We start from the raw sequence: 25583 nt of genomic DNA on the forward strand, positions 1-25583 counted from the left end.
CCTGCTTTCATTTTTCTTCTCCAGATAACACTCGCGAAGCAGCAAAAGAAGGTCCACATTATTCCAGAAATTAATGCCGATGAAGTCAATAGTTGTACATCAAGTTAACACAGTTTCTTTCTGATGGTCCTGAAAATATAGGGGGACTTGGAATTTACACCTGTGATGCAGAAACTAATCTGCCATTCATTGGATGTGCCATGTTGGTCAAATCTCTTAAGCCCATACTTCCTGACTTGTTCTTCATGAAATGGGAATAATGCATTCATTTGTTTATTGTGCATCTACTATGTGCTAGGTGCTCTTTTGGGACTGCAGAAATAGTAGCAAACAAACTAAATTACCACCACCATGGAGTTTACATCCAAGTAGAGAAAGCATACAAAAACTACATTTTGTCATATGGCAAAAGTGCTATGGGGAAAATTAAAGCAGAGTAAGGGGGTGAGGGGGAGACTAGGAGATGGCGTACTATTTTTTTTTTTTTTTTGAGTAGTCAAGGGAGAATTCTGAATAGGTAACATTTGAGGAAAAACTTGAAAGAAGTGAGGGAGGAAGTTATGTAGATATCAGAAGACAGTATGTGTCAAGAAAAAGAGAGAACACATGTAAAAAAATCTGAAAATATAATAATTTCTTTTTTTCATCTATATTATAGGGTTGCTGTGAGGATCAAATGAAATAATACATGTGATCTGTATGTGGGTACGTGTGTGTGTGTGTATGTCTGTGTGTGTGTGTGTGTCTTTGTGTGTGTATGTCTGTGTCTGTGTGTGTGTATGTCTCTGTGTGTGTCTGTGTGTGTGCGTGTGTATGTGTGTCTGTGTGTGTGTGTGTGTGTGTGTGTGTGTGTGTGTGTGTGTGTAGAGACAGGGTCTCACTCTGCTGTCCAGGCTGGAGTGCAGTATTGTAATCTTAGCACGCTGCAGCACCAAACTTCTGGACTCAAACGATCCTTCCACCTCAGCCCTTCTAGTAGCTGGGACTACAGGTACGCACCACCTTACCCACTTAATTTCTAAATTTTTTATAGAGACAGGGTCTTGCTATATTGACCTAGCTGGTCTTGAACTTGAACTTCAACTGGTCTTGGCTTCAAGCCATCGTCTCACCTCCTCCGCCCAAGGTGCTGGGATTATAGGCATGAGCCACCGGCCCGGCCTGATCTGGATTTTTTTAAGCATTACATTCATTTTGCTGCTTTTGTGGTTACTATTTTTGTAGCTCATTGTTGCAAAGTGAACTCTTTTATGTCTCATTAAAAGAGAGAAATTCTCTGACAGAGAACTTAAAGGACGTGTAGCAACTGCCATCATTTTAAGGTTCACTAGTGAAAATACACTTTATCTGTACTTTCCCAGCACTTATAAATTACTGGAAAATGTCTGTGTAAATAGAGTACTGTATAAGACAAAATCACACAAGGCAAGTGTCAAGTTGATGCAGCATTCTAGTGAATCATCTCTGAGATTTGAGAATTCAATGATTCTTATAACATAAGAGATAGATTTCTCTATTTAGGAATTCTTCTTCAGATTTTCCTCTCCCTGTCTCCTCTTTCCTTTATGTCTTGCTTTCCCGCCTTTTACATGCACATTTTGTGGTGGCTTAGAAGAAGAACACAAACAGTAAATGGTGGTTGGGAAAGAGGAGCTTATAACATTGGCATGAATAGAGCTAAGAACATATTTCTTATATTCAAGAAACACTTTTAGATCATTATATGATCTAACACTTTTAGATCATTACATGACAAGTTCAGTGACAGGCAACTTTCACAATTTTCTCAGATAAACAGGGATGGGGGAATCCTGGTTCTTTGCTTCTGCTCCTCTAATATTGGGAAACAGCTGACTTGAGGACGGAAACATTCTTGCCACCTATTATTTGTTTTTTGGTTTGTTTTTGTTTTTGAGACAGAGTCTCCCTCTGTCACCCAGGCTGGAGTATAGTGGCATGATCACTGCTCACTGCAACCTCTGCCTCTGGGGTTCAAGAGATTCTCCTGCCTGAGTCTCCTGAATAGCTGGGATTACAGGCGCGCACCACCACGCCCGGCAAATATTTGTATTTTTAGTAGAGACAGGGTTTCCCTATGTAGGTCAGGCTGGTCTTGAACTCCTGGCCTCGGGTTATCTGCCTGCTTCGTGCTGGGATTACAGGGATGAGCCACCGTACCCGGGCTGTATTTGTTTTTATATACACATGGAATAAATATTCAAAATCCTTTGTGAAGTAAGGTAGGGTATATACACATCTATAAACAACAAACTTTGGCAACAAGAAAACAGAACTGAAAGAATGTTTATAAACATGCACAATGAGAGAGCAATTCCACAGAGGGATTGTTTAGCATTAGTGAAACACCCATGCCTGGGGTAAGTGAGCTAATGGTTAGTCATGCATGTTTGTGTATATGACTATTATGTATTTAAAATATCATTGAAAGTTATAAATATATTCCCCATCCTTGACACTAACGCATACCATGATCTGAAAATCAGAACCTCATTTGTAATGATTTGTAGACGTAAGTTCTACATTCTTTCATGTATTCATTTATTTGTTACCTGAAGTTCGAGGCTTGCAGTGCTTTCTGAGCGTCTGCTGTATCACTTTGGGGTCATGGTTTTATAGTGCCCGGGAAAAGAAACAGGGCTAGAGATATAGAGCACTGGAGTTTTAATAGCTTTACTTGGCAAAAGGAAAAGGATTTCTGTCTGAATTCTCCCAGGTCTCTTTTCTCAAGTTTACACCAAGCGCTACAGGCCCTGACTTCCCACCCCCTTTAAATAATTCCCAAGAGATTCATGATTTTTAAACACTGGGATGCTTAAGGCACACCTGGGCGCTTGCCACAAATGCAGCGACCCTGATTCAGTATGTGTGGGGTGATGCCCAGAACCTGTGTTTAAATAAGGACCCAGGTGCTTCTGATGCAGGTGGTCTGTGGACCACACTGGGAGAAACACTGTTAAGACAAATTTACTCGAAGGTGAAGAAGTCTTCAGAGAAACTAAACGTTGAAGTGAGTGGCAAATGGTTGAAAGGTGGTTCTGCTTGAGCAGGAGGCCTAGAATCCTGTGAAACTGGTGGAGGCAGAGAAAAGATTTTAGTACGGAGTTTTTATAACATTTTCATAAAGAATTATGAGCTGATTTAGTTAGAAAGAGCTCTGGTGGATACTAGAGAAAAGAACATTGGTTGATAAAGTTAGAGGGACCTGGAAGGCAAGGGGATGATTTTTCCCAGGTAGATATGGGGCCCAGAGGAGGGGCATTACTAAGAAACAGTTCTGGTTGGTATAGCTAACTTACACCAAACTACTCTAAAACGTATTAATAGTTGTTTACAGTTGTGCCCATGGATTAGGACTGTGGACTGAGCACAAGGAGGTTAGCTAGTCTCTGCTCTAGGATATCTGAGACCTCAGTTGAGAAGACTCAAAGGCTAGGAGGGACTCAAAGGATGGGGCCTGGAACATCAGCAAGCACCTTCGTTGATGTTCCTGACACCTGGGCGACACTGATTTGAAAATCAGGACTGATGACTGCAGTGTGCACACACTGGGCTTTCTATGTGGTGTGGCTTCCTCAAAATATGGTGGCCCTGGGGTAGTTGGACTTTTTACATGGTGACTCATGGTCACTCAGAGCATGAGTGTTCTGGTGAACAACGTGGAAACTGCACTATCATAAGACTTATGGCCTAGTCTCAGAAGTCACACAGCATCACTTCTGCAATGCTCTGTTGGTTGAAGCAGTCGCGAGCCCACCTAGATTCAAGGAGAGGGAAATTAAACTCCACTTCCTGATAGGATAGTGGCAATGTCACAAAGAGAAGAGCACACGGTATGAGGAATATTGTTGTGCCATCTTTGGGAAATACAATTTTTCACAGAGATTATAGAAGGAATCCGGGGAGTTGAGTGACGGGAAGAATGGGAAAAAAATAGATCAACTGTGGAAAGTTTATTCAATGCAATACTACACAGCAGTGAAAATGGGTTAACGACCGCTCCATACATGAGTGTGGATGAAGTTTACAAGAAATACTGTGTGTTGTTAAATATTTCAAAAAATTTCATGCTACCAGTTTTATAAATGTCAAAATAGTTAAGATAAGCAACTCAATTAGTTTTATAAACTTCAAATATTTAAAATAAGCAACACAATTTTATCATTTAGGAACACCTATACGTGAGGGCTTTTCAAAAAGTTTTTGGGGCTAGTTTACTTTTTCCAACTACACTTTAAGATAATCCCGGGGAGGAAGCTCTTAGCCCAGGAGTTCCACACTGGCCTGGGCACCATGTGAAACTCGGTCTCTATTTTTTTTTCCCGAGGTGAGTTTAGCTCTTGTTGCCCAGGCTGCGGTGCAGTGGTGGGGTCTCAGCTGCCCATGGCCTCAGCCTCCCGGGTTTGGGTGGTTCTCCTGCCTCAGCCTCCTGAGTGGCTGGGATTGCAGGCGTGAGCCACCATGCTTGGCTCAGTTTGTATTTTAATTAATTAATTTATTTATTTTTTGGTGGAGAGCGGTTTCTCCATGTACATCAAGCTGGTATCAAACTGCTGACCTCAGGTTATCCGCTGGCCTTGGCCTCCCCCGGTGTTGGGATTACAGGCGTGGACCACCATGCACCACCCAATTTATTAATCAGAAAGGAATAATAGATCAGCCTGGTGTGGTGGTTCACGCTTGTGATTCCAGGACTTTCAAGGACCGAGCGCAGCAGATCGCTTGAGCCTAGGAGTTCCAGACCCGCCTGGGCAGGCCAGGCACCATGGTGAAACCCGGTCACCTTTTTTTTTTTTTTTTTTGGAGGCAGAGATTCGGTCTTGTTGCACAGGCTGGAGGGCAATGGCGAGGTCTGGCTCATCCGGCCTCCGCCTCCCGGGTTTGGGTGGTTCTCCTGCCTCAGCCTCCTGAGTGGCTGGCATTGCACGTGAGCCACCATGCCCGGCTCAGTTTGTATTTTTAATGTTTATTTTTATTTGGTGGAGATAGGGTTTCCCCATGTTCGTCAGGCTGGTCTCAAACTCCCGACCTCAAGTTATCTGCCCTCCCCGGCCTCCGTGGCTGCTGGGATTGCAGGCGTGAGCCAGTGCGTAAGGCCCAATTTATGAATCGGAAAGGAATAGATTGGCCTGGCGTGGTGGCTCACGCTTGTGATCCCAGGACTTTGGATGGCCAAGCGCTATGGACGCTTGAGCCTGGGCAACATGGTGAAACCGGGTCTCCCTTTTTTTGTTTGTTTTGTTTTTGTTTTTGAGGCGGAGTTTCGCTCTTGTTGCCCAGGCTGGAGTACAGTGGCTCGGTCTCAGCTCCCCGTGGCCTCTGCTTTTTGGGTTTGGGTGGTTCTCCTGCCTCGGCCTACCAAGTGGCTGCGATAGCAGGCAGGAGCCATCATAGCCTGCTAAATTTTCTTTCTTTCTTTTTTTTTTTTTTTTTGATACATAAGGGGTTTCTCCCTGTTGGTCAGGCTGGGCTGAAACTCCCGACCTCAGGTTACCCGCCCGCCTCGGCCTCCGGGGGTGCTGCGGATGCAAGCCTGAGCCAGCGTGCACGGTCCAGTTTATTTTATTTTATTTTTGAGACGGAGTCTCACTGTGTCACCCAGGCTGGGTGCAGTGGCGCTATCGTGGCTCACTGCAACCTCCGCCTCCCGGATTCAAGCGATTCTCCTGCCTCATCCTCCTGAGTAGCTGGGACTACAGGCGCCCGCCACACACTCAGCTAATTTTTAAATATTTTTGGTAGAGACGGGGTTTCATCATGTTGGCCAGGCTGGTCTCCAAACTCTTGACCTCAGGTGATCCACCCACCGAGGCCTCCCAAAGTGCTGGGATTACTCAATAGGCGTGATCGGCCTGGCGTGGTGGCTCACGCTTTTGATCCCAGATGTAGGATGGCTGAGCGCAGCAGATCGCTTGAGCCTAGGAGTTCCAGACTGGCCTGGGCAACATGGTGAAATTAGGTCTGTTTTGTTTGTTTTGAGGCGAAGTTTCGCTCTTGTTGCTCAGGCTGGAGTGCGATGTAATGGTTTGGGCTCCCCACGGCCTCCGCCTCCCGGGTTTGGGTGGTTCTCCTGCCTCAGCCTCCCCAGTGGCTGGGATTGCAGGCGTGAACCACCACACCTGACTAATTTCGTTCTTTTTTTTTTTTTTTTGGCACAGACGAGGTTTCTCCATGTTGGTTAGGCTGGTCCCAAACTCCCGACCTCAGGTTATCCACCCGCCTCAGCCTCCCGGGGTGCTGGGATCGCAGGCATGAGCCAGCGCACACGACCCAATTTATTAATCAGAAAGGAACAGATCGTCCTGGCACGGCGGCTCACGCTTGTGATCCCAGGACTTTGGACTGCCAAGCGGGGCGGATCGCTTGAGCCTAGGAGTTAAGGCCGGCCTGGGCACCATGGTGAAATTGAGTCTCTGGGTTTTTTTTTTTTTTGGTTTTTGTTTTGGTTTTTGTTTTGAGAGGGAGCTTCGCTCTTGTTGCCCAGGATGGAGTGCAGTGGCAGGGTCTCGGCTCCCCGCGGCCTCCGCCTCCCGAGTGGCTGGGATTGCAGGCGTGAGCCACCACACCCGGCTAATTATGTATCTATATATTTTTGTTGTTGTTGTTGTTGTTAAGAGATGGGGTTTCTCCATGTTGCTCAGGCTGGTCTCAATGTTCTGACCTCAGGTTATCTGCCCGCCTCGGCCTCCTGGGGTGCTGGGATCGCAGGCCTGAGCCAGTCCCTAAGGCCCAGTTTATTAATCAGACAGGAATAGATCGGCCTGGCGTGGTGGCTCACGCTTGGGATCCCAGGTCTTTGGAGGGCTGAGTGTGGCGTGTGGCGGATCGCTTGAGTCTAAGAGTTCCAGACCGGCCCGGGCAACAAGGGGAAACCTGGTCTCTCTTTTTTTCATTCTTGAGGCGGAGTTTCGCTCTTGTTGCCCAGGCTGGAGTGCAGTGGCGGGGCCTCCGCTCCCCGCGGCCTCTGCCTCCTGGGTTTGGGTGGTTCTCTTGCCTCAGCCTCTTGAGTGACTGAGATTGCAGGCGTGAGCCACCATGCCCGGTTAGTTTTTTATTTTTTATTGGTAGAGACTGGGATCCTCCATGCTGGTCGGGCTGTTGGTCTCCAGCTCCTCCCCTGGGGTGATCCACCGGCCTTGGCCTTCGGGGGTGCTGGTATTGCAGGCATGAGTCACTGAGTCTGGCCCCAAGCCCGGTTTCAACGGAAAAACAGAAACCACAATGATGAGCAGAGCGTGCTGGGCCCGGGGGGTAGTCCCAACTACTGTGAAGGCTGATGGAGGAGGATTGCTTGAGACCGGGGTGGAGGTGGCAGTGAGCCACGATGGCGCTGCTGCAGTCCAGACTGGGAAACAGAGAGGGACTGTGTCTCAGGAAAAGGGAAAGGAAAAAAAAGAAAAAGTAAATAAAATGGCTAAATCAAGGAACAGCTTGACAGTATGTTATTGAGAGAAACAGAGGCAAAGATTAGCAGACACCAATGTTCACTTAGTGGGAACTGCAGGTGTTCCCCGGACAGGAGGCTGCTACTTTTCCAAAAGAAATCTGTTATTGACCAGAAAAAAAAAAAAAAGTAAGTTTGTTACAATATACAAACAATTGAACTTTATATAGCCAGGACCCTCTTCTAGCACTGCTCTAAGCCTTTTCCTGCTCTGAAATAGCTACTATTGTTCCCGCCATTGTAGAGAAAACAGATGCCAGAGATTGTTGTGGAAGGACCACGGAAACTAACTATGAAATTGACTTGTTGTAAGTTTCCGAGGGAAAGGTTCTTCCTGCTCTGCTCCTTACATTGCCACATTGTAGTTAACATCTCTCTTAAAATACTGGTCCTTTCTATATTTGGAGGGACTCCTCTTGCATGAGGAGTTTTTTCCTTGCATGAGGCATTTGGTCATAAGATCACCTGCATTTTCTGTCAGTTTAAGACATTGTTCAGTTAGGAATGTAAATATGAGCAAACAGGTAACCTAGAAAAAATCACTTATGAGTAAGTCAAGAAAATGTGAACTCTAGATTTATGGCTATTTCCCGAATGTATTACTTTTTTGGTATTTAATGGCATTGCGAATATATTTTTAAAAATTATTTGTCTTCTACAGATACATACACGGTAATTAAAAAATGATATGATGGGCCAGGCGCGGTAGCTCACGTCTGTAATCCCAGCAGTTTGGGAGGCCGAGACGGGCAGATCACGAGGTCAGGAGATCGAGACCATCCTGGCTAACACGGTGAAACCCCGTCTCTACTAAAAATACAAAAAACTAGCCGGGCGTGGTGGCAGGCACCTGTAATCCCAGCTACTGGGGAGGCTGAGGCAGGAGAATGGTGTAAACCCGGGAGGCGGAGTTTGCAGTGAGCTAAGATAGCGCCACTGCACTCCAGCCTGCGGACAGAGCGAGACTCCGTCTAAAAAAAAAAAGATGATGTTTATAGGTTTTACTTCAAAATAATTCAGAGGAAGAAGGAATGTATATAAATGAAGTGGGAATATAAATGAAACAAAGCTGGCTGTGGCCAGGTGCAGTGGCTCACGTCTGTAATCCCAGCACTTTGGGAGGCCAAGGCAGGCAGATGACCTGAGGTCAGGAGTCTGAGACCAGGCTGGCCAACGTGGTGAAACCCCATCTCTAGTAAAAATACAAAAATTATCCGGATGTGGTGCCGGGCACCTGTAATCCCAGCTACTCGGGAGGCTGAGGCAGGAGGACTGCTTGAACCCGGGAGGCAGAAGTTGCAGTGAGCCAAGATCATGCCACTGCACTCCAGCCTGGGCAAACACAGCAAAACCCCACCTTTAAAAAACAAACAAAAAGCTGGCCATGCCATGAATGAAAAATTGTTGATGATGTGTATATGTAGGGCAATATTAATTATCTCAACTTTTTTTAGGTTTGAAACTTTTTATTGAACACATGCGCACATAACCTTGATAACAGGGGCTACTTCCCCGTTATTCTCATAGTAGCCTTCTGATTTTCACTTCATCTTCATTCTTAGAGAGTCTGGGTTTTTCTTTTATGGCAAGTTCAAGTATATCTTGGCAGGGACTATCCAGCATGTCTATTTTATGAGAGAGGGTTTGCAGAGTACCTACTCAGCCATATTATCAGAAACAGAAATATTTTCCAGATTCTGTTCCTGTCCTGTTTTAGATTTTTTAAGTTCCAAGAACTGTCACCTTCTACCAGACACTCTGATGTTGGAAGACAAAGCATATTTTGTAAATGGCGTGATTTCTGGGCTCAAATTTAGAACAGAGCCACAGCTTTCAACAACCCCAAAATAACTTATTGTGACTCACCAAATTTAGAAAGATGGAGATTATTAAAAAAGAACACTTTAATTTACTATGTGACCTCTAAGTGTCTCGTCTGAAAATTGTAAAGATAGAAAGGTAAATCAAAAGATATAGAGACTGTAATCATGCACTTAATGAAGCGCTAAGTCAAAATATTTTTGGCATATGTTAAAGTTTAATTTTATCACTTTTTTTACAGGAACTATAGCTATTTGCAAGTACATATAAAACTACAATGTTACATATAAACTACCAATTAAGAACTTTTTAAGAAATGAGACTAATCTAGCAAGTTTATTTAAACGTTTAACTTAAGAGAATAATTGAGGATGTCTATACAAAAGGATTCAGCCGTGACATGAGAGTGTTCACCCTGGCAAATCAATGGAAATTATTAAACGTGCAAAAGGTAAATGTTGGAATAAATTGTAATACCTTCATATGATCGTGTATCATAACCTTTTAAAATGGTATTCAAGAGTTGCATACATTGACTTAAACACATATTCGTAACACATCACTGAATAGGAGAAATACAGGCCAGCAAAGAACATAGAGTTGTCCACTTTCTACAAAACACAGACTAATAGCACGACAGCAGGGAAGGGGGAATGTGTCAACGTATACTTGTGTATATGTATATATATATGCATAGCAAGTAGGAACTTGATATATATCAAATTGTTTACACAGATTACCTCAGGGAGGTAAATAACTTTGGCCTTTGGTGTTCTGTATTCCACATATTCTGAATTTTCTTCTTTTATTTAAACAGAGACGGGTTCTTAGCTAGGAGCAGTGGCCCACACATGTAATCCCAGCACTTTGGGAGGCTGAGGAGGGCGGATTGCTTGAGGCCAGGAGCTGGAGACCAGTCTGGCCAACACGGCAAAACTCTGTCTCTACTAAATATTCAAAAATTAGCCAGGTGCAGTGGCTCATACTGTAACCCAGGAGGCTACAGGCATGAGAATTGCTTGAACCAGGAGGCGGAGGTTGCAGTGAGCTGAGATTGCACCACTGCACTCCAGTCTCGGAAACAGACCAAGACTCTCTCAACAACAACAACAACAACAACAACAACACAGTAATAAAGAGAAAACCTTATGGACCGGAGCAATGTCTCATGCCTGTAATCCCAGTGCTTTGGGAGGTCAAGATGGGAGAATCGCTTCAGGCCAGGAGTTCAAGACCAGCATGGGCAACATAGCAAGATCTTTTCTCTACAAAAAAATTTAAAAACTAGCCAGGCATAGTAGTGCATGCTTATACTCCCAGCTACCTGGGAAGCTGAGGTGGGAGGATCACTTGAGCATGAGAGGTGGAAGTTGCAGTGAGCTGTGATCACACCACCAGGGAGCCACAACCCCATCCACGCCTCCTTCCTCTGTCCTATGCTAGCAATAAATAAGTTTCCCAGCCACAAATAATTATTAGAACCTCCTCCCCATGTGCCAGCTTCAACCTCTGCTAGGTACGATACAGAGGCGGCCCTACCCTCTGGAATCTACAAAACGTTACACAGACACAGTATGTACACCAGGGAAGGGGGCTCACCCCAGCAGCCCGTGCCCTCGCCTGGTCCACAGTTAGCCCCACTGTCCTGCCTCAGCTACTGTTATGCCCAGACCGTTTGTTCCCCAAAGAAGACCACCAGAGTCCAATGTCAAAGCCAAGCGGCAAGGATCTTTATTACAAGTTCGAACCTGGTCCCTCCATTCTACAGCATACAAGAGAGGGCCTCGAACAATGCGAGCGTTTGCTTTTTATAGCCCGAAAGTTACAGGGGAACAAAGAAATTCTTTTGGCTCCCGCGCTTTCAGTGGAACCTTGAACGGCTGTCTCCTTATCGGAGGCTTTCCAGGTGGTGTTTATACTGGGCTCAGGGAGTTTGAGAGAGATATGGCGATATGTGGTGGGATGGGAGGATGGAATGTGTTTGTACTAGGCTCAGGGAGTCTTGAGCCCGGGGCTGAGGAATGCGCCCAGCTCCTTTCACTACCTCTCTGAGTAAGAAGCTGGGAGCCCCGCTGAGGGAAAAGTTGCTATGGTGAGAGAAAGGAGGCCATCAGGCCTCCTCCAAACAAACCAACTCCACCAGCCTCTGGCTTTTAAATAACAATCATCATCATCATCCAGAAATTTAAAGACTCAGCCCTGGTCAAGGTGGCAAAGGGTCTGTTTGTCTTTCCCCATTAGACAGAGGTCTTGTCTTGCTACCCTAATTGTAAAGGGGTGACTGGGAAGGGGTGGCAGGGACATGGTGGCGGTGGAGACTCCAGCCCAGCTTCTCCAGGCTTTTCTGACAGGAGCCTGCTTTTCATTTTTATTTTTATCCCATGACTTTTTTAAAAATCCTGTTAACTTCTTCTTCGTAACTTGTTTTGGTAATTTTTCATAAAACTTTTTTCTACTTGTTTTGCCAGAAGTTTTTTGGTCACAATTTTTTTACATTTTTTAATCCCATAACTTTCACCCCATAATTTCTTTTAATCCTGTAACTTTCTTATTTTTTTCTTTTAATAAACACTTGCATAGTTATATTGCAATTTTGTAAAAATGAAACCGATTATCTCATGTCCAGCATGCCCAGCATTTGCACACTATCAGTACCTTTAATACTACAGTTTTCAAGACACACAAAAGAAAATTTTAAGGCAAAAACAGCACTTTGCAACAACTTAAGAATTTATTACATTACAGTAGCATCACACCAGCAGACAATAATGCCACTTTAGGCAAAAGTCTTTCAGTATTTCCATTATACATTCTGTTTACAAGAATTCATAAACTGGTAAAATTCATTCTAAGAAAACTTGGCAAATAAAGCTTTGGACTGGAATTGGCATTTCTTTCTCTACTTTTCCGTCCCACCATTTCTTTCTTTGAAGCTACAGTATTCATATTTTAAAATGTTTTAACTTATTTCAGAACATTAAGATAGCAGTTGTATTTTTTAATAGTTATATTATTTTTAAATGACTAAGATAAAGTTTTAGAGAAATTATATTATAGATAGGGCTGGTTTATGTTTTCAAATTTTCTAAAAATCAGCTTTGGTTTTAGAGCTGATTTTTTTTTTCCTTTCTGGAAAACCTATCAGATTTAATCAAATACTTTAAAATGATTATTATATATTACAATCTTTAAATAGGTGTTTTGATTCTTCCTACAGAAATTCAGATTTATTCAGTTGAACTCACATTTTAAAATTCTATGTTTCTGATGAACTCTAACCTTCCAATGTTGCCTTCTAAGCAAATTGAAAGCTGCCTTCTACTGAATGAGGAAGAGCACAAATACTTGGCTGAATGAGGTATCCAAAAGACTGTGTGCACTTTGAAGAAAGACTTAAGTTCCTGTCCTACGATTTCCATTCTTTTTAGCTTTTTCTTAAATATATGCCAAATACCTACACAAAGAGTGGAATTTCAGTTAATCTAGTCAATTTATTCTCCAGACGGACATTCAGCTGAAATATGCCAGTGTGTGATTAATCCATAGGCAGCTGAGGAACACATTATTGTCAGATTGGTCACAGATGCTAGTAACTGTCTTTAAACTGAACTCAAGAGAATGCAAAAGCGGCAAGTTCAGAAAATAAAAGGCAGGAACAGGACTGTGAGTCCATTTTAAATCCATGGGCTAGAAATTGGACCAGTGCTAATTAGCCACATTATTGGGTCTAACATTTTTTCTTTATCATTCTGCACCTGGGTTTATCAAATGTATTGATACATTCATACAATTTGGAAGAGTCAGTTGAAGTCACAAGGACCCAATATTTACAGTCTTTCAGTGAATGCAGGCAAATCTGTTATTCCATCGGTAAAATCATATTGTTGCTCTTCTGTTAACGTCATATTTATAAAAGTATCATGAGGATGCCAAATGCTAAAAATGGAGATGGTCTAGTAACTAGAAATCCCCACCCCAGGGAGCACATGTACATATCCTCCTACATCCTAATACTGTGATGTGTTTTGAAGAGACATTAGAACTTCATGAGGTTTTAACTGTTCTTTCCCAAGCACCATCAAGTTATGATTTAGGGAATGTGTGACTGAAATTCATTCATTCCTCATGCATAGACACAATCACATAAATAGTGCACAAAATATGTCCCTAACTGAAACCAACAGGTACAAAAACATATTTCACGCTTCGTAGTTTGTGAGGAAATATACCTGTGATTGTATAGACACGTTTCCTGATAATACACTGACATTCACAAACAGTAGATTGCACTGCAGTTTGTAAACATTTTAAGTTGCATAAACTTCCCCTTGATTTTCAAAGCTAGTATAATACTGTCTACTAAAACTCCTTTTTGTTTCAACTAAGTACTCTCACATATATTAGTTTATAATAATGTTATTAATTTTTAAAGTGTTTTCCATTCAAGGAAAAGAAGTAAATTCCTATGAGTAACCAAGGTGTTTGAAGAATAGGTATTAGCCAGGAGGTCTAGATGGTAAAATCAATCTTCAAGCCTCAAAGAAGCTCCGTGAACAGAGAAGAATGCCAGGTGTCACACGGCTTTCCTTTAATTCATTCTTGACTAGAGCCTGTATGCCTGTTCCAGGGACATTTAAACTCAAACGATTTCTTATGATCTTTACTAAATACATTAAGAAGAATGCCAGCCAGCACCCTTTTGTGAACTGGGACATGTAGTCATGTGATTAAAACAGGTAACATGAACTCTGATTTTCAAATGTATTACAGATACAAATTCTCTAAGCTAGGAAATGTTTTCCACATCCACAGTCAATGATGGGAGCCTTTCATTCCTCAGAAATAATCCCTTTTTAGGTGACAGGTAAAGAGTACAACTGCTGCAGCTCGTGCTGCAATATCTTCGTGAGCCCAGAGCGCACACAAATCCTAAGGGAACTGCCATAGTACAGCGCTCACTCTTGGCACCGGAACAAAGGAAACACACTGTATCCCGCACATACCTGCGGGAGCAGGCCACTGTCCTCTTCTGTGAGATTTAAAAAGCTCCCCCAAAACGTTATTACTCCCATCACCAGTACACAGAAAATGGGGGAAAGGCTGTTTCCAGTTCTCGGACTTTAAACAACTCTAATGTCAGTACTCACTGATTTGTTTTGTGCGACCACCACAGCAGGCGCCAGAGAAAAGGCAAGTAGGCAAAGTAAAAAGAAACTTTTATTAGCTAGCCAATGTAAAAGAAGAAAGGGCGAAGTTCACGGGTCTCCGGCGGTGGAGGCCAAGGAAGTCGCTCCAGCGTTCTGGGGCGAAGTTCCTGGGTCAGCATATGAGGAGGGGCCGAGAAAGTTCGTGCTGCCTGTCTGCCCGGAGCAGCTTTATGTCTTGGGCCTGGCAGTGGGAAGGCAGTAGGCCGGACATGGGCGGGTCGGGCCCTGTGGTAGGTGTGGCCAGGTAGGTTTCCGTTTCCTTGGTCAGACATCAGGTTGCACCTGCGCAGTTGACCTGTGTCTTCCCCTGGGCGCAGGAAAGTTGGTGATGAAGAACCCGGAAATACGCCATCTTAGTCCCTTTTGTTCTTTGCTTCCCTCCTCCCTCCATCCAGACACTCACGGTGGCATATTACAAAGTAATCAACAGTGACACTTGGAGGTAAACCACATATTGAGCTAATGAAGAGCTCACTGTGATTAAGATTAGATCAAACAATAGCAGAACATAAGCAAATTTTATCTGAATTCTGTAATGAACATACATGCTGCAATAACATTGAAAAAGCAAGGCAGCATATTCCAAACCAGTGAGAACAGTTTTGTGCAAACAGTGGGTCTTTGTGTGTTTGAACTCCCACCACGTAACGGCAAACTCAATATACATGCTAATGACTTACAATTATGAAATTAAAACAGAAAAATGCTAAAGGATGCCAGAGTGAACCTCAGTGAAAGGCAGAGACCCACCTTTTTTAACTTTTTACAAATAAACTTAACTATAAATTAGAAACACAAATAATCATTCAAATGAAGGAAATGAATTGTGTAGGAGATTAACCCCGTCACTTTCTTTTTTAAAAAGGTCTTGAGCAGCTCTTTGATGATGGTGATGTTTATCTCCTCCTTCTCAGCAGCCAAGCCCAGCAAAAGAAGGGCACAGAGCGGTTGCTGCCCAAGCCTGGGTGCTCCTGGTGCTCCTGCCTGATGGTCTGTGCAGTAGGGTTGCTGTGGGGAGATCCCTCCGTGGCCTCTCCGTGTGCTGGCTCCTCGCTGTCGGTGAGGCTCACCTCACAAAGATCTTTGGAGAGAGTGAGTTGGGAATTTGGAGACAGTGAATGGGGGATCTGAGCACAGTGCAAGCCCCGCCCGTCCCCCCACCCACCCCGCTCCTGCCTGCCCGCCCCGCCTGAGGGCTCTACTCACCGCCATGCCTGTGGGCATCCCCAGTCTCCTGGGGGGCTGGGGCTCCTGGACCGGGCTCCTCAACAGGGCTCTGGGAAGAGGTCAGGAGTTTGCTGTGCTCGCTGTTGTGGTCAGCACAAGCCGCAACACCATCTTCTGCAGCGCCAGCAGCGTCACCTGGAGGGAGGGGTGCTCGGCCTTCACACCGCTGCCAGCACCCAGCCTCACGCCCACCCCCACCCCACCCCCGCAGAGATGTTGCACACCCTACCTTCCTCTCCTCCCTGTCCTGGGCCAGCCTGATGATGTCCTCCCCGTGCTGCATCTTTAACACTGCCTCCCGGCTCATTTATAAGGTGACGAATTTTCCTGCGGGAGGACAGGGCTCAGACGCTGGGGCCCCTCTGAGGGCCTGCAGCTCCCCCTGCCGTGCCCTGACCTCCCACTCACTGATGGCATCTCTCCCTCCAGTAGTGGATGAATTGAGCTTCTAGTTTCTCCACACGCTCTCTCAGGTCTGTCTTCTCCTCCAGGAGGTCCGTAAGGCTGCCCTGGAGCCAAAATAATGGGGTCACATCTCAGTAGCAGCCTTTCCCACCCCTGCCCTTCTTGGCCCATGCCCGCACTCACTCACCTCCAGCTTCTCCATGACTGTCCGCAGGCCCTGCTGGGGCTCCCCGATCACAGACTCGCCTCCAGTCCCTGGGGCTGGGACCACAGAGGAAGGTGGCAAAATGGGTGCAGGGGGAGTCAGGCTCACCATGGCCTCCCAGCTCTCCAGGTCCTCTGGGACGCTCCGCATGGGCCGAGGTCCCTCCTCCTCCTCACTGTCCAGATGTCCTCCTCCATCTCCTGTGGGGAGTGGCCAGAGGGCTCCTCAGACAACCCAACAAGGGAGGTACTGTGGGCCCAACTCTGCCTCCACCCTCACTGGGTAACCCTGAGCCAGCCCCTCCCCAGAGAGGAATGAGCTGCTGTTCTTTATTTTTACTTTTAAGACCCAAGATCTTGCTATACTGCCCAGGCACAGTCCCACTACCGGTCAGTGCTGGAGTTCTGACCTGCTCCCTTTCTGACCTGGGCCAGTTCAGCCATCCTTAGGCAACTTGGTGCCCCCCCCGCTCCCAGGAGGTCACCATATTGATGCCGAACTTAGTGCAGGCACCCGGTTGGCATCATGACCAGCTGTTCTAAAGGTCTCTTCCAACTCCTCAATCCTATGCTGCTAACAGTCCCCCCTTCCTCCTGGGGCTCTGTCCTCTTCCTCTGAGTGGTCTCCCCTACCTTCCCCAGGGAGAGCCATGAGGCTCAGTTGGTCCTGCAGCTGCTGATTCTGCTGCCTGGCAGCCTCCAGGTGCTCCTAAGGGGCCAGGAAAGAGTGAGAAGGCACGGAGTTTGCCAGGTCATCCCCCTCATGGCCCCGCCCTCAGCCGCTCCCTCCCCTGGGTCTCCTGTAACTTTCGGCGGGCCATCTCGGCCACCGCTTTGCCCCAAGCTTCCTGCTGCTGCAGCTGGTTCATTAGCTGGGTCTGCTGCAGGAACTGCCTGTGCAGCGCCTCCTTCTCAGAGGTCAGCTGCTGATAGGCGGCCACCTGCTGCTGATAGGTGGCCACGGACTGCTGCAGGTGACCCAGGTAATGGTCTGGCTGCTGCTGCAGACTCTGAGCCTCTTGGCTCTTCAGCTCCACCTGCAGGAAGACCCTGGGTGTGAGGGCATGTGGCGGCTGGCTTCCAGATTCTGGGCTCATCAATAAGGTAGTGAGGGCACTGTGGGGCTCTGTCGTCTTCCCAGGCCCCTGGCTCCTTGCTCCAGGCCTAAGTGACTGCCTCCCTTTCCTAGAACACCATGCCTCCTTCCTCAGCCTCAAATCTCACACCCTCCTTCACCATTTAAACTGTAGGCCACAGACTGGTGGAAAAGCAGTGGGAGCCAGCCGCCATCTGCTAAGCATGTTAGAGGCCTAGTGCTTTCCATGTATTAGCTCATTTAATCCTCAGCACCTCTGTAAGGAAAATGCTAACTTCCTTTTGAAGTTAAAGAAACAGAGACTTAGAGATGCAAAGTACTTGAATGGTGACCAGTGGAACCGAGGCTGGAATCCAGTTTTAATCAAGGAGCCTTTTTGTTTTGTTTTGAGACAGAGTGTCACTCTGTGGCCCAGGCTGGAGTGCAGTGGTGCAATCTCAGCTCACTGCAACCTCCACCTCCTGAGCTCAAGTGATTCTCAGGCCTCAGCCTCCTGAGTAGGTGGGATTACAGGCATGAGCCACCATGCCAGGCTACATTTTTTTTTTTTTTTTTGTAATTTTAGTAGAGATGAAGTTTTACAATGTTGGCCAGGCTGATCTTGAACTCCGATCTCAAGTAATTCTCCTGCCTCAGCCTCCCAAAGTGCTGGGATTATAGGCGTGAGCCACCGTGCCTGGCATAAGGAGCCTCTTATCCCACTATCTCTTCCCCTATGATTGGGGGGCTCTATGCCTCTAGCTGGGATGATGATGTCCAGACCTGAGGGAGCCCAGGGCTACCCACCTCTAAAAGTCAGAGGGCAGGAAGCAAGAAACAGTCTCAGGACTGCCCTGGAGGGTGGTGGGGTCACCTCCCCCAGGCTGGAGCTGCTTCTGGCCTGGCACCTCCCATCCCCAGAGGCTGGTGCCCGCCTCCCAGCCCTTCTTGGATGGGGCGGAGGTTACCGTCTCCTTCACCTCGTCCAGCTTCTCCTGTAGCTCCTCTATTTGCTGCTCCAATTGCAGTGCGCTCTTGCTCTTGTTGTTCTGGACAGAGAGAAGCAATCAGCAGCCACCCACTGAAACTGGAGACCCCAGAACTTGGTGTCTGCCTCCCACGGCACAGGGAAGGGTGGAGGCAGGTTAGAAAAATCATCCCCTCTCTCCCACAGCCACCAGAGCAGGGCTCTGGCTCACAGGTGCCTTTAGAAGTAACATTTCACATGAGGGCTATGTTGCCCCATTTTACAGGTGGGGAAACAAAGGCCTGGAGGGCCAGGGAGGAGGGCAGGCTCCCCAGGTGGGGCAATGCACCAGCTCCTCGAAGCCGCTCTGTGGCTCGGCAGCTGCTGAAGCCTCTCCTCCTGCTCCCGAAGCCTCTCCTTTTGTGCCTGGTTCAGGAGACTTACATGCTGATGGTTTTGCACCTGGGCCTGGAGCTCTGCTGACACTCTTTCTAGTTCCTTCCTCAGGTGCTGCAGCTCCACCTCAGGGGACACTGCTGGGGGATCCGGGGGCAGGGGTTCAGCTGAGAAAGGAAGCGGTCAATAAGGGCCTCTGTATTCTCCAAAACCAAAAACCAACAACAAAACCCCTCCTCTTGGTGCACAGCTCCTCTCAGGCTCCCCAAACTTGGCCGCACTGCTAATGATTCCTCGCACCCGGATGGTAGCCAATCTTCCAACCACTTTCAATACAGAGCACTGTGGGTGGCTGACAATGGGCCCTCTGTGCTGATGGGGACACTGAGGCTCATGGAGATGACAAGACTTGCCGTCTCCTGGCACAGACCTCTTTCCTTCTGCCTCAAAGCCCTTCCATCCACCCACCTCCCTGGGGCATTCTAAGCCCCCCTCACAGCCCTCTGATGCCAGGCCTGCTCCCAGGTCACGCCAGCCCCATCTCACCCATCCGGTTCTTCAGTTTGGAGAAGCTCCTCTCCAGCTTCTCTAGCCGACGCATGTCACCCTTCTTCTCCTTCTTCAAGGTGAAAACCTGCCCAAAGCACAGGGGGAAAGGGCCCTGGAGAGAGGGGCTGGTGGCTGGTGGCTGCCATCTCCCTCTCTGCCCCCACCTCCACAAAGCCCAGACCCATGACCACCTCTGGCTGTACTGTTCCCATTTTACAGATGCCCAGAAAGATTCCGTGACCCATCTAAGGTCAGGGGGCTGAAGGGTCAGATCTCACCTCCTGCGACATTTTCTTCATCCTCTGCTGCCACCGAGCCCTCTCTCCTTTCAGATGTTGCACATATTCGCCCCGCTCTAGATGGGCTTGTTTGAGCGACTCCTTCAACTGCAAGAATGGGCACAGAAGTTAGGAAGGGCTGTCACTGGTCCTCACCTGCTCCTGGCCACCTGGGGTCATCTTCCTTCCACATCCCTCCCTCTGCAAAACCTCACCTGCGTCAGCTGTGCTTTCAGAATTGCCTGCTCCCGTGTGGACCGCTCTAACTTCCACTCCATATATGCTTTCCTGTGGCTCGAGGACTGGATGGTGAAGAGTGAGAAGTTTCAATCTGGGGAGCCTGGGCCATTCCACACAGTGCCCCTTAAAAGAGCTAGGGCTAGGCTCAATATACAACTCGGTCAGTAAACATCGAGGCATTTCCAAGCCCATGGTGTGGTTTTTAACAGAACTCAGTAAAGTTGGAAGGGATAGGGAATGAGATGGAATTTACAGCTGCCTAACAGAGGCCCAGAGAGATCAGATAATATTGCTATTGTTATTACTGTTATTACTACCACTGTCTGAACCTTTATGGAGTGTTTCACCAGGCACCATGCTAGCAATCCCATTTAATCCTCACAACCACCATAGGAGACGGTTACTATGACGACCTCTATTGTGTAGATGAAAAAACATGGAGTATTTGAGGTTAAGTGCTTGCTTAACATCACTTAGGCAGAGCTGGGATTTGAACACCCAGGTCTATCTGATTCTCTAAGCCCATTTTCTTGCTGGGGTTGAAAGCACAGATAGGAAGGGGAAAAATAATCTTTTGTTCAGTTTTTGAAACGATGATACCTTTGCATAGTCCAAAACTCAGAAGGTACAGAAGGGAAGTATCTCCCAGCCACCCTGTTGCTCTCTCCCGAGTTTTTTTGAACGGTTGCAGACATGTTTTACGTATACTATCATAATATGTGCGCACACACACACACGTTTCCTCTCTCTACAGAAATGGTATCATACTAAAGGTAATCTTCTGTACCTTCACAGAACAAGTACCCAATACCCCACCTAGGACTTGGCCAAGACCACAGCCAGGTAAGGGCAGGGCAGGCACTTGGCCTCCAAGCTCTGCATCCAGTGCTCACCCCCCACTGCGCCCCCCCAACTCATCCACAGCAGCTGACTCAGCCCCAGGCTGCCTCTAACAACCACACACAAAAGCAGCGAGACATGGCCATGCTGCCTCCTGGGCAGGACACTCCATCCTGCAGAAGGGACCCTTAGGCTCACTCCTCTATCTGCGAAGCCGGGCTCCCAGGGGACGGGGCAGGTGGTTGGACTCACCAGGTTCGCCTTCTTCTTCTGTGTGGCAGTGACAGCACAGAGCACCTGCTCTAACTCTCCTGTACGCTGCAATGAACATTGCAGGCGGTCGGCCAGATCCTTGGACTCCTCTGTAATGAGAGAGTTGAGATGGGGCCCAAAGGACTCCCGCTAAAGACCTGTCAAAGTGCCAGGCTGAAGGATGACAGGGTGCCCAGATTCCCACCTTCAAAGTATCTGAGAGAACGTTTCGTGTGATACAGGTCCGTACTTAGTTTCCCTTTCTGTATGTTCAGTCTCTGGATTTGAACCTTTGGGAGAAAAGCCAAGCAAGTGCTGAAAGAGAAGGAAAGAAGCATTCCGTGGAGGACAGGAGAAAACCTCATACCCTCCACTCACCTCTAGCTCCCTTTCAGTTTTCTGTTTCTCGTTGTTTGCTTTCTTTTCCTATAGGAAGAGGAAGACAGAGCTCTTACCAGGGGGAGGTAGAGATGGCACAGCAAGAGACATGCCCCCAGAAAGCCACCGATGCCCCAGGACAGGCCCACCCATGGGATCAGGTTATCAGGGACCCTGTGGGGATGGGGTGGAATCTGAGGGGTGAGCCTTCTTCCCCAGGTTGGGAGTAGGGGAGAGGAGACTGGGGCCTCTACATCTGAGAGCCCCCCAAACCCAGCAGTCATGTCGCGAGGAAACAAAGAAATCACGTTACTTCTTCCAGCTGATGTTCCACTTGTTTCTTCTGTTGTTTCTGTGGGGAGAGTCAAATTAAGGTGATGGAGGGTGGCCCCTCAACTCTATTCCCCACACCAGGAAGCGGTAGGTGGGGCCAGGAATGGATTTTAAAGGCAGAGTTCTCAGACTCAGTGGGAACACGAACTGGTCAACTCTCCTCAAGCGCCCAAGGACAGAGAATTCGGGTCTTTGTTGGTTTTTGCCCACAGCCACAGAACTCAAAGTCTGAATCTGGAATCTCTTGAGAGGACAAGAACATAAACCTCTAGAGATGGAGTTTGAGAAAGGCCCCCTCTTCTGCCAGCTTGTCATTTAGAAAAGTGTGTTCATTCAATAAACATTCACTGAGCACCTATGGGCCAGGTACGGTTCTTCACAGCAGATATAGGCAAGAAAAGGACAGTCAGGAGCCCTTGGCCCTGAGGTTCCCATTCTAGGCGGCCTTTAAATCTCGGACTCTCAGAGCTAACAGACACCTTTGATACTCACTACCTCCTCTGAAACCCGAGTCCAGAAAGCAGAGGCGGCTTGTCCAGAATCAAAGAACAAATTAGGGACTGAGTCACAGCAGAAATACGGGGCCCCTGACAACCAGTCAGGCTAGCACTTCCCCGAGAGGCAATGACCCCAGGGCGTGTGTAGCAAGGACTGGAGCAGGGGTGTGTGGAGAGGAGACAGTCGGCAAAGAGGGCTGCAAAAGAAGAGCCATGCTGCGTGCTCTGGGGTCCCTCCATGTGAGGCCTGGGCACCCCAGCTCCCTATTTGTCCTTGGCACCAGGGCCCCCAGCCCCTTTCTTCAGGGCCCCAAGGGAAAACTGGAGCCCAGGATTGGCAGCGTGGAATCAGGGGACCCCACTGGACTCTTACCAAGGATTTGATGGTGTTCTTCAGTTGACTGATTTTGACGGACCTCGAGTCCAGGGCTGCTGGTAGTTCCTGGCACAGGCTCTGAGGCACATGCAGAGAGGAGGAGGTGGAGGAGGAGTCGTGGAGAGGTAGAGAGAACAATCATTAGGGCTGGGGTGTGTGTGGGCTCTCTCAGCTGGCAGAGGGGCACCCACTCCCTGCTGTGGGAGGAGGTTGGAGGATTGGCCTGCAGGGTCACTGCACCTCCGCCCAGAGCCTCTTACCTCCAGATCCTTGAGGGGTGCAGATGACGTAGGGACCTCTCCATCGATACCCGTTGCTGACTACAAGAGATGAGAGTGCACGTGGAGATGTTCTGTCCCCCTCAGTGTCAGAGCCTTCTGACTTCCTTTCTTCCCCATCAACTGGCAACATTTTCTTTTCTGCCTATCTTGAACCCTTTGTCCCATAACTCCTTTGTGCCAACTTCTCCCATGCTTTTTATCTCCCCACCATCCCACCCTGGGTCCCTTTCAGTGAATCCTGATGACAAGTGGCTGTTCTCATTGTCCTGGCTTCCCCTTGAGACTGGGGATGAGGAAAATCGAACAGCAATGACCATATCCTGGGTGTCCTGGGTGTTTACCGCAGGCCATGTACTAGGGATTAACATAAAAACAACAGTAACAAATCTCATTTAAACCTCACAAATGGAAGTCAAACAATACCACTTCTATTATACAGATGTGCAAAGAGAGGCCCAAAGAGCTCAAGCAACTTGCCCTAAATCATATCCCTAGCAGACGGAGAGGCAGGATTCAAACCCAGAATTCTGAACCAGTACCCAGTAGTCCATCCACAATCTTAATAATTACCCTCTACTGCCCCTTGCGCCCCTTGTCCCCAGGAGCCTGGTCAGCCAAGACTCACATCCCCAGGTGAGTGGCAACCACCAGAAGTGGCTGTCTCAGGGACACTGCCATTTGTTTTCCCGTTCTTCTTCGCTCCTGTTGGACAACCAGGGCTGTTTCTCTGCCAATATCCTTTTAACTGTGGGAAAGAAGAGCAGTGATACTCATGGGAACCATCAGCCCCTACAGCCACATCCTCCTTACAGTTTTTACAAAATACTCTATACACCATCTGATTTAATGACACCAACAACCGTACAAGGTGTTGTCACCATCATTTAGTGACTGAGAGGGATCGATATGGATAGAAAAAAAAAAAAAAAGAAGAAGAAAAGAAAAAGGCAATACTGGAACTTTGAAACTCAGTCTTCTGACTCCAAGCTCTGGGGTTTTACCAAGAATCAGCAACTGCCAGGGACCAAAACCAGAGGCAGAGGTAGAAAAGTAAACATTAGGTAGGCAGGAACTGCATGGTTTAGAGTCATACATCCTCACACATCTGTTAGTGTCAGGAAGTGCACCAGTACCTCTCAAACTTTTATATCAATGTGTCCTCGTGGCAGAAGGCAGCCTTTCTGTGAAATCTGGGAATTTATCAGAAAGAGGACAACCCAAACCTCATTTCAGAGAGAAGTCTGGTATACTCTTAGAAACCTATGTGACTGTCATCCCTAAGTACATTAATGTTTTTTCTCTTGATCCCAAGAGAATCAAGGGAACCTGACGCTTCAGAAAGATGTCCCATATTTATCCCGTGGCACTCAAAGTACCGCAGGTTGAGATAATATGAGGAAGATTCAAGCTGTCAAATTCAGTTCCCCAAGATCTATTCCTCAGAAGATGAGCAAATCTCACTTCAGAGAATACTGACTGAAGGGCAGTCTGGTCCCAGAACCATGGAGAATTAGAATATGAGGTGGAGAACTCAGAAAAAAATGTTAAAATCTCTCTGGAAAGTAGAAACCTGGGAGAAAACAAAACCAAACCCATTCTCCCATTGCCACCCAGAGATACTGTCAATGTTTTGTGCTCACGGGGGAAGTGTAGGCTTTTCCCCCTGTCAATGTCGATGTTAAGGGAGTGAGGCAGCCTGGAACCTCTTCCTCCTAGGTCCCACAGTCTCTATTCCCCTTCCAGCTGGAAATTTGCGCTGTGACCAGAGGAACCAGAAATGGGGTGAGAACGCTTAGGGGACTGGGTCATAAGATCAAAGGCCGGTCTTCCAGTAATGACAGTTCCTAGGTGGATTGTGACATCACTACATTCCACTCCTCCAGGTCGGGGGGAGGGACCACATCAGTAGCGTGTCTGAGTCACTGCTCCACAATGGGGGAGGGAAAAACAGGGTTGGGACCCAGGTCCTTGGAGATGCCAGTGCAAAGAGCCCAGGGAGGGCGACCTTGAGGTAGCAGGAGTGGAGGGCAGAGTCCGCAGCAGGGAGCCCCAGGAGACAGCAGCATCCCAAAGTCCCGTAGTCCCAAAGTCACCCAGGGATGACTGGCAAGGGTGGGGCCTGGGGCTGGGGGAACCCAGGTTCTTGGAGACGTGAGCCCAAAGAGCCAAGGGAGGTCAAACTTGGGGCGGCAGGAGATGAGGGCCCATGAATGGAGTGGGGAGCCCCAGGAGTCACCCGCCCAAAGTTACCCTGGGGTGACTGCTGAGGGCAGGGACAGGGCTGCTTGCTGAAGGGGTGGGGCTGACTGACAAAACTTTGGTGGGGGTAGCCCAGAGGCACTGGGGTGGGGGACCCAGTCTGGTGTGCCTCAGAAGTGGTATGGACTCTGGCAGGAGTCGTCATCGGAGGGGATCTGTGACTGGGTTGGGGGGCCATGACCTAGTGTGTTTTTACCTTTTTCTTGGCTGCTGCCAATTTGCTCTCTCGAGTTTCTCCTGCCATCGCAGGGTGGGGAGGGAGGCGGGGTTGGGGCCACATCAGCAAAATCCCAGCGAGCACTGATCAACACCTCCAGTCACCGACCAGGTTGCTGTGTGACTGAGCCAGAGGAGGCGTAACCAGGGCCCCAGTAGAATGCAGAATAGGGGTGTGGCCTTAATGCTCCAAGCCCATTGGTCAATGAGAAAGATGAAAGGGAAAGGGGGTGTGGCCAGACAGTAGCATGGCCAGAGGGCCCTGTGGCTCACAAGGAAAGCTGCCCATGCAACTGCTGTCCCCACCCAGTCTAAGACGG

The 25583-nt window shown here is 47.7% G+C and overlaps 1 pseudogene; it reads right to left on the reverse strand.

Moving 5' to 3' along the window:
• Positions 1-15282: 15282 nt before the first annotated feature.
• On the reverse strand, positions 15283-21607 carry LOC140710424 (putative golgin subfamily A member 8I; annotated as a pseudogene).
• Positions 21608-25583: the final 3976 nt, after the last annotated feature.

This window comes from Chlorocebus sabaeus, chromosome 26 (assembly GCF_047675955.1).
Source record: "Chlorocebus sabaeus isolate Y175 chromosome 26, mChlSab1.0.hap1, whole genome shotgun sequence".
NCBI classification, from domain to species: domain Eukaryota; kingdom Metazoa; phylum Chordata; class Mammalia; order Primates; family Cercopithecidae; genus Chlorocebus; species Chlorocebus sabaeus.